This window comes from Neltuma alba, unplaced genomic scaffold, assembly GCF_004799145.2.
Source record: "Neltuma alba isolate B1F8T4 unplaced genomic scaffold, ASM479914v2 tig00011637_pilon, whole genome shotgun sequence".
NCBI classification, from domain to species: Eukaryota; Viridiplantae; Streptophyta; class Magnoliopsida; order Fabales; family Fabaceae; genus Neltuma; species Neltuma alba.
Genome location: NW_021636285.1, coordinates 21,681 through 33,921, shown reverse-complemented (window position 1 = coordinate 33,921; position 12,241 = coordinate 21,681). Strand labels below are relative to the sequence as shown.

The following is a 12,241-nucleotide window of genomic DNA, read 5'->3' as shown; positions in this document are numbered from 1 at the left end:
CAACATCTCCCACTCTTTTCTTCAACAGTTCTCCCCAATTAAAGCAAGGTCAGACAAACTTCAACAGCATTAGAGGAGCATTTATCGTAGCGGAGGGTGCTCCGATTTGACAGAGCCGCCTCCGTCGTGCCTGGAACGCCATCACGAATAATACCTTACTTTCACCATCATCTTCTTCCTCAAACCCGTCTTCTTTCTTTTCTCCTTTCTCTCACACAGGATCTTGTATGTGCTTGTGTGCTTTTGTTTGTGAATGCCCATTTATTAGACTATTAAGTGGACTTCCCCCTTTCAGTGTGATGCTCTCAGAGTACCTAAGAATTCCTTTGGGACAGTAAATCCAGCTTTCTTTCTTTCTGTCTTTTTCTGTTTTGCCGTCAAGCGTCGCAGAATCCAGCTAGACCTCCATCCATACTATAAATAAGTATGGAAATTTATGCAGTTTAGGTTGAGAGGCCCTTGGATGTCACAGATCAATAATGGCGAGGTTCAACTGCTATAATTATTCCCACATGACTTCGCTTGTTTTGGCTCTTCTCATACAGATTTGTTCTCAATCTGTGGCTTCTGGTTCATCATCATCTTCCGTAGTAGAGTTTCTTCCGGGCTTCCGGGGACGCCTTCCTTTTCATCTTGAAACTGGGTATCTCAGTATTATTTACCACTATTCTTCTCATTTCCTTTTTCTTGCTTCTTCAACTGTTCAGATCTTGACCAGTCCCAAAAAGATCCCACAGTGTGAATTTCTTTAATGAATTGATCTGCCACTAATTCTTGAGTAATTAATGAACAAAATACTAAGGAGCATGCTTGGTATTTAGCAAGGGATTTCCCAAGATATAGGATTGCCATAGGAGATTATTTAGCAAAACATTTTGCATAGCCTTGATGGCAGTTTTTGCATCTTTAATTACCTTCCGCCTCTTTCTCAAGAAGCTAAGTTAGGTTTTGCCCTTGTAACGCAAAAAGAAGGAGATTAGTTATAAACCATAAATATGCAAATAAGTTCTATAGGAGGCGCATTTCTTTTTCATTTTTTCTACCCCAATTCCTATCTATTCTCTGGAAATCTCTCCATTGATTTGACAATTTTGTTTTTGGTAAGGTACGTTGGGGTTGGGGAAGAAGAAGAAGTGCAAGTTTTCTATTATTTTATTAAGTCAGAGAACAATCCTGAAGATGATCCTATCCTGATTTGGTTACAAGGAGGTCCTGGTTGCAGTTCGTTCGGGGGACTTGTCAATGAAATAGGTATAAACTAATAAACATCAACCTTACTCTTTATTTTCTTACATCTCACACATCCATACAACTTTTCTCACATGCCTTGCGCAACGCAAAAGTGCCTTTTTATTTTTTTAATCCAGATGGGCATTTAAGCATCGCTTGATCTCTCTCTTTCTTAGGGTGTGTTTGGATGAAATCAAACCGTGGTTTGGAAAAGTGATTTTGGAGAATAGATTTTGGGGAAAATAGATTCTGTAAAGAATAGATTTTGTAAAAAAGTGATTTTGAGAAGTGAGAGTGTTTGGATAGTTGTTATCAGAAGCACTTTTTATATATACAAATTACTAAAAAAAAGACATAAGTTAATATGATAATTACAGAAAAAATAGATTTTATGATATATTTTAATTTGAATGAATAAAATTGTTAATAATATGTTTTTTACCAACATAATTAATAATACATAAGATAATATAATTAATAATTAATTAATGTGTATATATATTTATAAAATATAAGATTAAATATATTTATAAAAAATATGTTTATAAAAAAAATAACAAGATACATATCATATAGGCCATCACACTCTCCCTTTTTTTTCCAAAAGTAAAAAATTTTTGCTTTTTCCAAAACCATGGTTTTGGTTTTTGGAGGAGGTGTTTGGGTAGATTATTTTCCAAACCATGGTTTGGGGTGTAACCCAAATACACCCTTAAAAAGTAAGGTTTGATTTCTTAATTTTATAAAGTACGTTGTTAGTGCTTTAATTCAGAAAGAATTAATCTCAAACGATGATTTTTTTGTGTGTTAGTCATTATTATTTTTTTAAATTAAATTAATGTATTAGTATTTGACACTGTTTTGTCAATATTTAAAATTTAATTTTATTATTTTTCATTAACAGCATTAAGATTAAAAAACTAATTAAAAGACACATCATAAATTAAGGGACTAAAGCAAAATATTCTGCAAAATTAAATAACCAAACATGCATTTTGTTTTAATTGACTAGATATATCATTTTCTGGACAAATATGATCAGTAACAGCTTTATTGTTTGACTGTGGGTATCATAATGTAGGTCCAATTGCATTTCCAAACCAGGTGTACAATGGAGCTTGCCTGGCTTACTCTTGAGGCCTCCCTCATGGACAAAGGTTTTACACACACACATTTATTTTATATCTAGAAATTTTTTTTTTGAAAAAAAAGGATAGAGGAAGACATCAATAAGATTATTGAATGGGATCTCCTGATTAACAACCTATTTAAAAATTTGGTTATTGATAAAACACAATGGCATCGTATAATCTATGTAGCTGACTCCACCTAACTCCACCTTAGGGTGTGTTTGGATGAAACCAAACCGTGGTTTGGAAAAGTGATTCTGGAGAGAATAGATTCTGTGAAGAATAGATTTTGTAAAAAAGTGATTCTGAGACGTGAGAGTGTTTGGATAGTTGTTATCAGAAGCACTTTTTATATATACAAATTACTAAAACAAAGACATAAGTTAATATGATAATTACAGAAAAAAATAGATTTTATGATATATTTTAATTTGAAGGAATAAAATTGTTAATAATATATTTTTACCAACATAATTAATAATACATAAGATAATATAATTAATAAATAATTAATATGTATATATATTTATAAAATATAAGATTAAATATGTTTATAAAAAAATATGTTTATAAAAAAAATAACAAGATACATATCATATAGGCTCTCACACTCTTCCTTTTTCTCCAAAAGCAAAAAATTTTTGCTTTTTCTAAAACCATGGTTTTGGTTTTTGAGGGGGTGTTTGGGTGATTTATTCTCCAAATCATGGTTTGGGGTGTCACCCAAACACACCCTTAATGAGATAAGACTTGTTGTTGTTGTTATTTATTTATATTTGGTATGTTGGGAATGTTATCAGAACTCAAATCCTTTATTTGTTCATGTCATCAACATCAAGAGACTTGTTTTTTTTTTTGGATTCCAAAATATGAAATTAGAAATTGTGACATGTCTTAATTGAAGTTTTCTACAATATGGTTCCTCATTAACTAAATTAAAATTTTTCCTTGATTAGGTAAGCAATATAATTTTTCCAGATTTGCCCGTTGGAACAGGCTTCACATACGCCAAAACTGAAGCTGCGAAGCAATCAAGTGATTCGGGTGGAGTGCGTCATGCTGATCAATTTTTAAGGAGTAACACTGGAGTTAGTCAGAATTAAATTTGGTTGTAAATATAAAACATTAATCTACTATATCTTTTATATTTATCAATATAATTTTTTTCCAAATTAATTTATTTAATTTATAAATTAATATATAATCTAATATTATATATAGTATATGTTAGAGAGATCTAGTTATACAATTGTTATAAATTTACTAATTTATCAAAACTCTTTAATTTACTCAAATTAGTTAAATAGATATTATAATAAGGATAAGAAGTAATATTATATATTCAACCCTTTTCTCATTTTACTTAACGTACTACTATTGTCAAATTTTATCAATCACATATAAATTTTAAAATTTGATGGGATTCATTGTTAACTTTTACTAAATGTCAGAGAAATTAAGTGCGTGCATTACAGGAAGATCAAGAATAAAGTTAGCCTTTAACATCATATGTATTATACCCATGAATCGTTAATTAACATGCATTAATTTTTGCAGTGGCTAATGGATCATCCAGAATACTTATCACATAAAATGTATTTGTGTGGTGAATCCTATAGTGGCATTACTATTCCAGCCTTATTTCAAGAAATTTCGCATGGTATACAATAACACATAATTTTTTTAAAAATCTTATTTAACTCGTATTCATGTCTTCTATCAAATTGAGGTTCCGTATATTATTAATTAGTCTACCAGTTATTCAGTATTAAGGACTATATATATATTCTATGTGATCTAATGAGGGTTCAATTATTCTAATTTAATGCAGGAAACGAAAACGGGATCCAACCATGGATAAATATCCAGGTTAAAAAGAAATTAGAATATATATTTCTTATTAAAAGCGATCAAGATTCTGAGATACTAATCTTATTTGAATTTTATTATAGGGATACATACTTGGGAATCCATTGACCACACGCCATGAAGAAAACTATCAAATCCCATTTGCTCATGGAATGGGATTGATTTCTGACGAACTCTACGAGGTAATTTCGTAGTATAGGCACCAGTTATCTCAGGTAATTAATAATGAATTATTATAAGGTTCATGTCATGAGTCCATATGGGAAGGGTTACCTTGAAAGGAAGCTTTATAAGGTTTTAGGCTTTTCAACTCTGACGGTTAGTTCCATGTGGTTCTTCCAAGGACTTCTACTATTTAAAGTCTATATCCGTTCACGAGATGATTCTTCAAAAATCTCTCAAATTGTAATAATTTTGATTGTTGGCTTTACAAGAACAGTCATTACAGAAAAATTGCAAAGGAGAATACAAAAACATAGACCCCAAAAACTTGTTATGTCTCAGAGATTTCCAGTTATTCCAAGAGGTAATAACTGTGTGGATTCTTTCTACAGTTTTTTTGTAAAATTTATTTGATTGTTTTCGAATCTCTAATTTGTCTTTGGCCTTCCAGTTAACTGCAGAAATTGATCCCGCTATGATTTTGGAACCTGCCTTTTGTGGTTATGATCTGCGTGTGCTTCCCCCAAGAATTTCTTTGATGAAGAGATCTCTATCCCAGAAAGTGAAAGACCCTAACTTTCCATCAAAATGTCGGGTAATTCTTTTGAAATAAACTCAGATCTGTATAATAATGAAAAGGAGAAATGTGTGTGTGTCTATATATATATAGTTTTGTAAGTTTCATTGCACAGGTTAGGCTTTCCGATTTTGCTTGCAATGTATGGTTGAAGAGGATATTCTAATAGTTACATAATTTAAAGAGTAGCATGTGATTCTCATTTCAAATCTTGATTGCTTATATTGCAGTTGAATATAATCATCAAGACTTTTTTATCGCTTCAGTCTTAGAATCCTAATATTTTTTATTTTAATAAAAGCAAAATATAAAACAAACATAATATTTAAAATTTTGACAGTCAATTTTTTTTAAAAAAAACAATCTTTTGACATAAAAAGAATTAAAAATATAACATTCAAAAAAATTATACTACCTCCAATCCTTAATATAAGAGCTAGTTAGTTAATTTGAGTAGATTAAAAAAATTTGTTGAGTTAGTTATTTATAATAAATAGGTATTGTCTTTTTTAAAATACATTTAGTATTATAATATAACTTTACAATCCATTGATAATGTGGGTAAGCGCTTATCCTTTAATAATGTATAATTGAATTCCTTTCCCTTGTGATAGCGACTAGGATATTTACAAGCGAGACACTGGGCCAATAATGATCATGTTCGTAAAGCACTCCATGTTCGAAAGGTTAGGTCACATAACCAAATCTTGTGTTTTTCCCTGCTCTCTCTCTCTCTCTCTCTCTCTACCAACATCAATCGCTGTTATCTTTTGGTTAGTTGTTATTTTCATTTAGTTTTAAAGTTTTAGAATATTTTTTCATTAATTATAAATGGTAACTCAATGCATTTGCTTTGCGTGCCTTATGAATTGAAATAAAAAATTACATTTTCTCCTCTCTTCTCTCCATGTCTCTAACTCTTTTCCTTTAATTTGGCTAATTGTGTATATGTGTCTACAGGGAACAACAGGAGAATGGATGCGTTGTAATCGTAGTTTACCTTACAAGCAGGACATCCATAGTAGCTTTTATATTCATGCAAATCTCAGTACAAAGGGTTACCGTTCTTTAATATACAGGTTAATTAGGGTTCTCTATTAATTATATTTCGTTTTCCTCTTCACGACATATATATATTGTGCGTTCATGCACATATATATCATTCTAATTAAGCTTGAGAATGTAATTAATTTGGATCATATTTATAAATAATAAATCCTTTTAGTTTTCACATTTTTGGCAATTTAATTAATAATAAATTTTGTTGCTCACATACAGTGGCGATCATGACATGGGTTTCCCTTTCCTATCAACACAAGCATGGATAAGATCTTTGAATTACTCCATCATTGATGACTGGAGGCCTTGGCATGTTAATCACCAAGTTGCTGGGTAATTCCTAAATTAAATCTCTTATATTATTTCATTAATTATTATATATTATTATTATATTTGTATTGGTGAATAATATTTACACTTACTAGCAATTTATTTGCCATTTGAAATAGATACACAAGGACTTACTCCAATCGCATGACATATGCAACTGTGAAGGTATAATAAATAAGTAATTATGCTTTTTTTTTTAAATCACAAAAACCTTTCAATTACACTTTTTTCATAGGTGAAGGTTTTATGCATTTAATTATGATAATTGCAGGGTGCTGGACATTCAGCTCCAGAATTCAAACCGGAAGAATGTCTCGCGATGTTAAAGAGATGGATAGCTAATGAGCCTCTCTAATGAGTGATTAGTTGCCACAAGAATGTAAAAATGAAGTCAGTGCTATTGTATAAATACATATATAAATATATAAATATATATATATATATATATATGATGTGCGTAAACCTAAGCATATAATATCTTTAAAATTATTTATGTTTGCTTGGTGTGAGGTAAAGTGATGATTCTCTCTCTCTAAAGAGTTATGTAATTGAATATATTTTTTTGTTATGATTTTTGGTGCCTAAATATCTTCTTTGTATTATTTATTTACTTGGAGAAAAACATTTTTTTTGATTTTTCAGACAAAAATTTAAGTGAGTTAGGTTTCGGAGACTTATCAAGGCCAGTATATACCTCTAAGCTCAAAAAACACTTACAGAAGTACTTACAAATCACCTATTAACAAGGTTTTCATATCTACAGCAAGATTTGAATTTATAACTTTTTGGGTCTTGAGCTAATTCTTTACTAACTATATTAAGGGTGTGTTTGGGATAGCGGTGGCAGAAGTAATTTTTTTTTTCAATCTGATTTCTACAGAAGTCAGATTGAGTAAAAGTCAAATAGGGTAATGTGATTTATGTTTGGGTTGGGTTTTCAAAAAAGTCAGTTTGAGAAGTTGAAAGTTATTTGGATGATAAATATAAAAGTAAGTTTGCATGTAAAATGACTTAAAAGGACATGAATTTTATTAAATAGTATATATCTAATATTAGATATATATAATTTGACTATTTTTTAAGAAGTAAGGAAGATAAAATTATTAAAAATAAAGAAATTTAATTTATTATTAGAAAGAAATTATATATATAATGTGATCATTTTAAATGAAGTATTAAAAATTAAATTATTAAATGAAGTATTAAAAGTGAGCTGAGAGAAAAAAACATGCAGGTCAGGTTGGTAAACATTTTAACATCCTTGAATATATGTAACGGTTTCTCAATGCCCATCGCTGCTCCAAAAAAAGCCCGCATTTGAGCTTCTGCCAGAAGTCCATTTGAGCTGAAGAAGCCAGATTGTGCAGACGTGGATCCAAACAGGATGAAACATGCGCTGAAAAAAGCCCAGTGGAGATGCACGTTTGGAAGCCCAAACGTGATGCCAAACGAGTCCTAACTTTTGTTGAAAAAGCACGTTTCTTATTCCATAAAATTACTTTTTTATTTTCTCTACATTTTACTCTGTTATACATAGCAGGTGGGCTTTAATATAATTGGCTATTTATATCCCCTCAGAGAAAACAGTTTTTTAGGGCATTAATTATATTATTTGACTACGAAATTCCTGTCCTATTCAAATGCAACAAGGAGCACGTGATTGCGTTTTGTTTTTTCCGCTGGGTTATTCTAAGCTAACATAGATCCAAATGCATCTATAGACATGGACCTCGTTCACATAGGTCCTATGCATTTATTTATAGGGGAAAATGAGATTGAAGGACCTTGATGTGAAGGGACGTAAACACATTAAATGTGTATTTAGATTAATAATAGTAAAACTGGCTTTCATTCTAATTGATTTTTATAAACTTAAGTTAGGATAAAAATTAGTTAATGTAATGTAATTTATATTTAGACTGACATTTATTAAAAGTTAGTTGAAAAAGTTAAAACTTGTTTAGATTATTAATAAAAAAATAGTAGGTTTAGATGTAAAATGAGTAAAAAGGCATAAATTTTATTAAATAGTAGTATTTTATATTATATGTTTTTAATGTGATAATTGTTAAAAAAATAATTTAAATTATAATTATAAAATAAAAATTTTTGTCAGTGAAAAAATTGTAATAAGAGTTTTAAATTGTTAAAAAAGGATTTAAATTAAAGGGCTTGTATAAAAATATATTAAGTCTTTTTCACAAGTTAAATTTTTAACGAAGAATTTTTTCTAATTTTCTCTAAATTTATTATTATTTTTTCTTTTTTTTTGGATACTTTTATAAATATACTCTTCTGATCATATTTATAAGGTACTTTCAGCTTTTTTTTTTTAACAGGACAGAAAGAGAAAAACAAAACTAAAAGGCACTTAAGTTGTTCGTTTGGAGTGTAGCCTCCAGCATCACAGGATCCAAGATTTGAAAATCTTGACTGATGCTAAGAGCTATCTTGGCCAACTTATCTGCGTCACGGTTTTTATCTTGATCAATTTGCTGTAGTTCCACTTGCCATTCTCTCATCATTATTCCTTTGATCTCCTGAATCAACGACTAATCTACATGCATACCATTTGCCTCTCCTTCAATCAGCCATTCAGCCCAAGGCTTCTGCAGAATCACTCTAAAGAATTATGTCCCTGTAGCCACAGTCCCAGGCCCTTTTGAGACCCATTAAGCAGTCCCAAAGTTCTGTTGCAAGATTATCAGTAACGTCTAATTTGAGGAGAAATCCTTTGGCAAGATCATGGTTCCAGTCCTTAATAATCCCTCCACAAGCAGCGGCGTTTGTTCTGTATGAGAAGGCGCCATCAACTTCAACAGAGGTCCTTTTTCTATTATTGGATCCATTAATGCTTTGTAATCGTCGAATGTGTGCCCCCAAGTTGACATCAATAAGTTTCTTGGACATAGAAATCATGCAGCTCATGATGCCACTTGCTCTGATCATAATTTTATCGAAGGGTATGGTTATACCTGAGTGGTAACTTTCATTTCTTGCTCGCCATAGGAGCCAGAACAGGATCACAAACAATCCTTTCTAGTAGTTGCTGCCATGGCCCACTTGCTTGGTAAGATTCATCCAAAGCCATTCGTCCATCTAAGTCGAGAAGAAGTGGGTGTGGTACTCTGGTCTTACTATTGACTCCCATAGCCCTCTCACATGCGAACAGTCACGTAATGCATACATTGCCTCTTCCATTTGGGAGTTGCACCTGCTACAAAAGCCATCAGGGTGAAGACCTCTCTTCCACTTAAGCTGGTTTATCATTAATCTTTCATGGGCCATGAGCCAAGCGAACATCCGACAAAGTTACGGGATTTTCAACTTCCAAATATTCATCCAAATGCTTGAGGGGGGTTCCATTTTCTGTATTAAGGGACTTGTAAGTAGACTTTATTTTGAACTGACCATGCTTTTCTCATTTCCAACGAAAGCAAGCATTTTCGTTTCTATCTTGGGCTTGTTACAGACCGTCTTTGACATAATTCTAGTTCTTCTTAATTCCTTGCCATGCATTCGAGCCTAGCTTTTGAGAGCTAATGTTTGGGATAATATCATCCCCACATCCATATTTTCCTCGAAGTACCTTAACCCAGAGTGAGTCACGGTCCTTCACTAGCCCCCAGCCAAGCTTCATGAAGAAGGCCTTATTTTGGTGTTTTATATGTCTCATGCCCAAGCCTCCCTTTTGCTTTTCTTCACACACAGAGCTCCAAGCAAGAGGATGCATCTTGCGTTTCTCCTCTGTTGACCCCCAAAGAAAGTCCCAAGCCTTTTTTTTTTAATGGTCTCAGAGGTGCTAATTGGAAGATCAACTGTCGGCATAGTATAATTTGGTATTGCTACAATGACTGCTTTTACCAACGTGTCCCTTCCTGCAAGAGAGAGTTTATTAATTTTCTAGTTACTTAATCTAGATTTAATTTTTTCAATAATAAATTGATACATCCCTTTTGTGACCCGGTCATGATGCAACAGAATGCTGAGGTATGTTTCCAAGTCTCCGGTAGAGGTAAAGCCCAATTCTTCACTTAGTTGCTCGGTTCTGGTATGATTAATATTCTTGGAGAAGAACACTCTAGTCTTGCTGTTACTGACTTTTTGTCCTGAAGCATTGCAAAAATTATTTAGGCAGCTCTTAATAACTTCCACCAGGTCTAAATTTGCTTCTGCAAAAATCAACAGATCATGAGTAAAAAAACAAATGAGAGATAGGAGGGCCTTCCTTACTCAGTTTAATAGGCTTCCAATTTCCCTTATCAACCTCTGTTTGAATGAGATGTGCTAACTTCTCCATACAAATTACAAAGAGGTAGGGAGAAATAGGATCTCCCTAGTGAAGTCCACGCGAGGGGAAAAATTCCTCTGCCTTACTCCCCTCCCATAAAATTTGCATGGTGGGGGAGGAGATACAAGCTTGGATCACATTAATTATTGTATTGGGGAGATGAAGTTCTTCTAGACAAGTCATCAGGAAGTCCCATCTAATAAGGTCATAGGCCTTTTCTAAATCAATTTTGATTGCCATAAAGCCTTTCTTCCTTTTTATCTTTCTCATTAAGTGGATAACCTCTTGAGCCACGATAATGTAGCTAAGCTAGTTCTGCCAGGGATAAAGCCACATTGATTAGGGAAGATAACATACAAGAGAAAGTGTTTTATTCTGTTGGCCACAACCTTAGTAATCGCTTTATAGATTACATTGCACAAACTGATTGGCCGAAAATCTTTAATGGTTTCAGGATTTTCCTTCTTCAGGATGAGAATGATAAAATTTGGTTTATATTATTAACCAAAGCTAGTTTCACAAAAGCTTGTTTTACCATATTGACAACAGAGGCGCCTAACACTTCCCATTGGCTTTGAAAAAACAGAGCGTTTAATTCGTCCGGGCCCAGCGACTTCAATGCCCCCATGTTGAAAATAGCCAACTTGATTTCTTCACTGGAGATTTCTGCACTTATTTTATTCAAATGATCTTCTAGGTGGGGAAAAGTCACTAGACAATTAAGGTGGCAAGTTTCATCACTAACATGAGTGAATAGATTAATAAAGAAGCTCGTAGCTTCTTTCTTGATTTCGTCAACATCATCAGTCTAATTACCACTTTCATTTTTTATTGCCACCATTCTATTTCGTCATCTCCTGTTGTTAGCCCGATCGTGGTAATAGCTGGTATTTTGGTCTCCTAGAGAGTACCAATTACACCTAGCTTTCTATGCCCAAAGGAGGTTTTCTTAGATCAAAACATCTTCAAGTTCAAGTCATAAATCTCGTTGAAGTCGATCAAGTGAGGAAGATCACTCTCAATGTTGAATAGACTGAGTGATTCCCTCAAGACATCCCATAAGGTGCCTTTTTTTTCGACCCAAGTGACTGTAGACATCATGCTTCTAACCATTCACATTGGCTGTAAAGTTCTGCACATTTTTCCTCCACTCGTCACTTAGGTTCCAAGACTCCTTCACCAATCTTGCAAAGTCATCATGAAGGACTGACGAAGCTATCATGCGAAAAAGGCGCTCAACTGAGTTTCTTGGCCTTTCTATTTTGGATTGAAACAGGATAGGCCTATGATCAGACTCAAACCAAGGAAGATGCTTTATAGAGACATTGGGAAAAACATTCACGAGCTGGTTATTGGCTAGAACCTGGTCAATTCTACTTTCACAACCATCTCTTTTCCAAGTGTAAAACGACCCATTGCAACCCAGATCCATTAGCTCCATGTCTTTAAACCAAATACCAAAATCACGGTTACAGTGCTAGGATGGAGAGCTGTGGAGTGTCATTCATTAGCATAGAGGGTTGTATTAAAGTCTCCTCCAATGATCCATGGCCATCTTTCATCAGGCTGGATTTCACGTAATTTAGACCACAA

At 32.9% G+C, this 12,241-nt stretch overlaps 1 pseudogene; it reads left to right on the top strand.

The window, feature by feature from the left end:
• The first annotated feature begins 359 nt into the window (after positions 1 to 359).
• Positions 360 to 12,241, top strand: part of LOC114715962 (uncharacterized) — a 32,330-nt pseudogene continuing 20,448 nt past the window's right edge.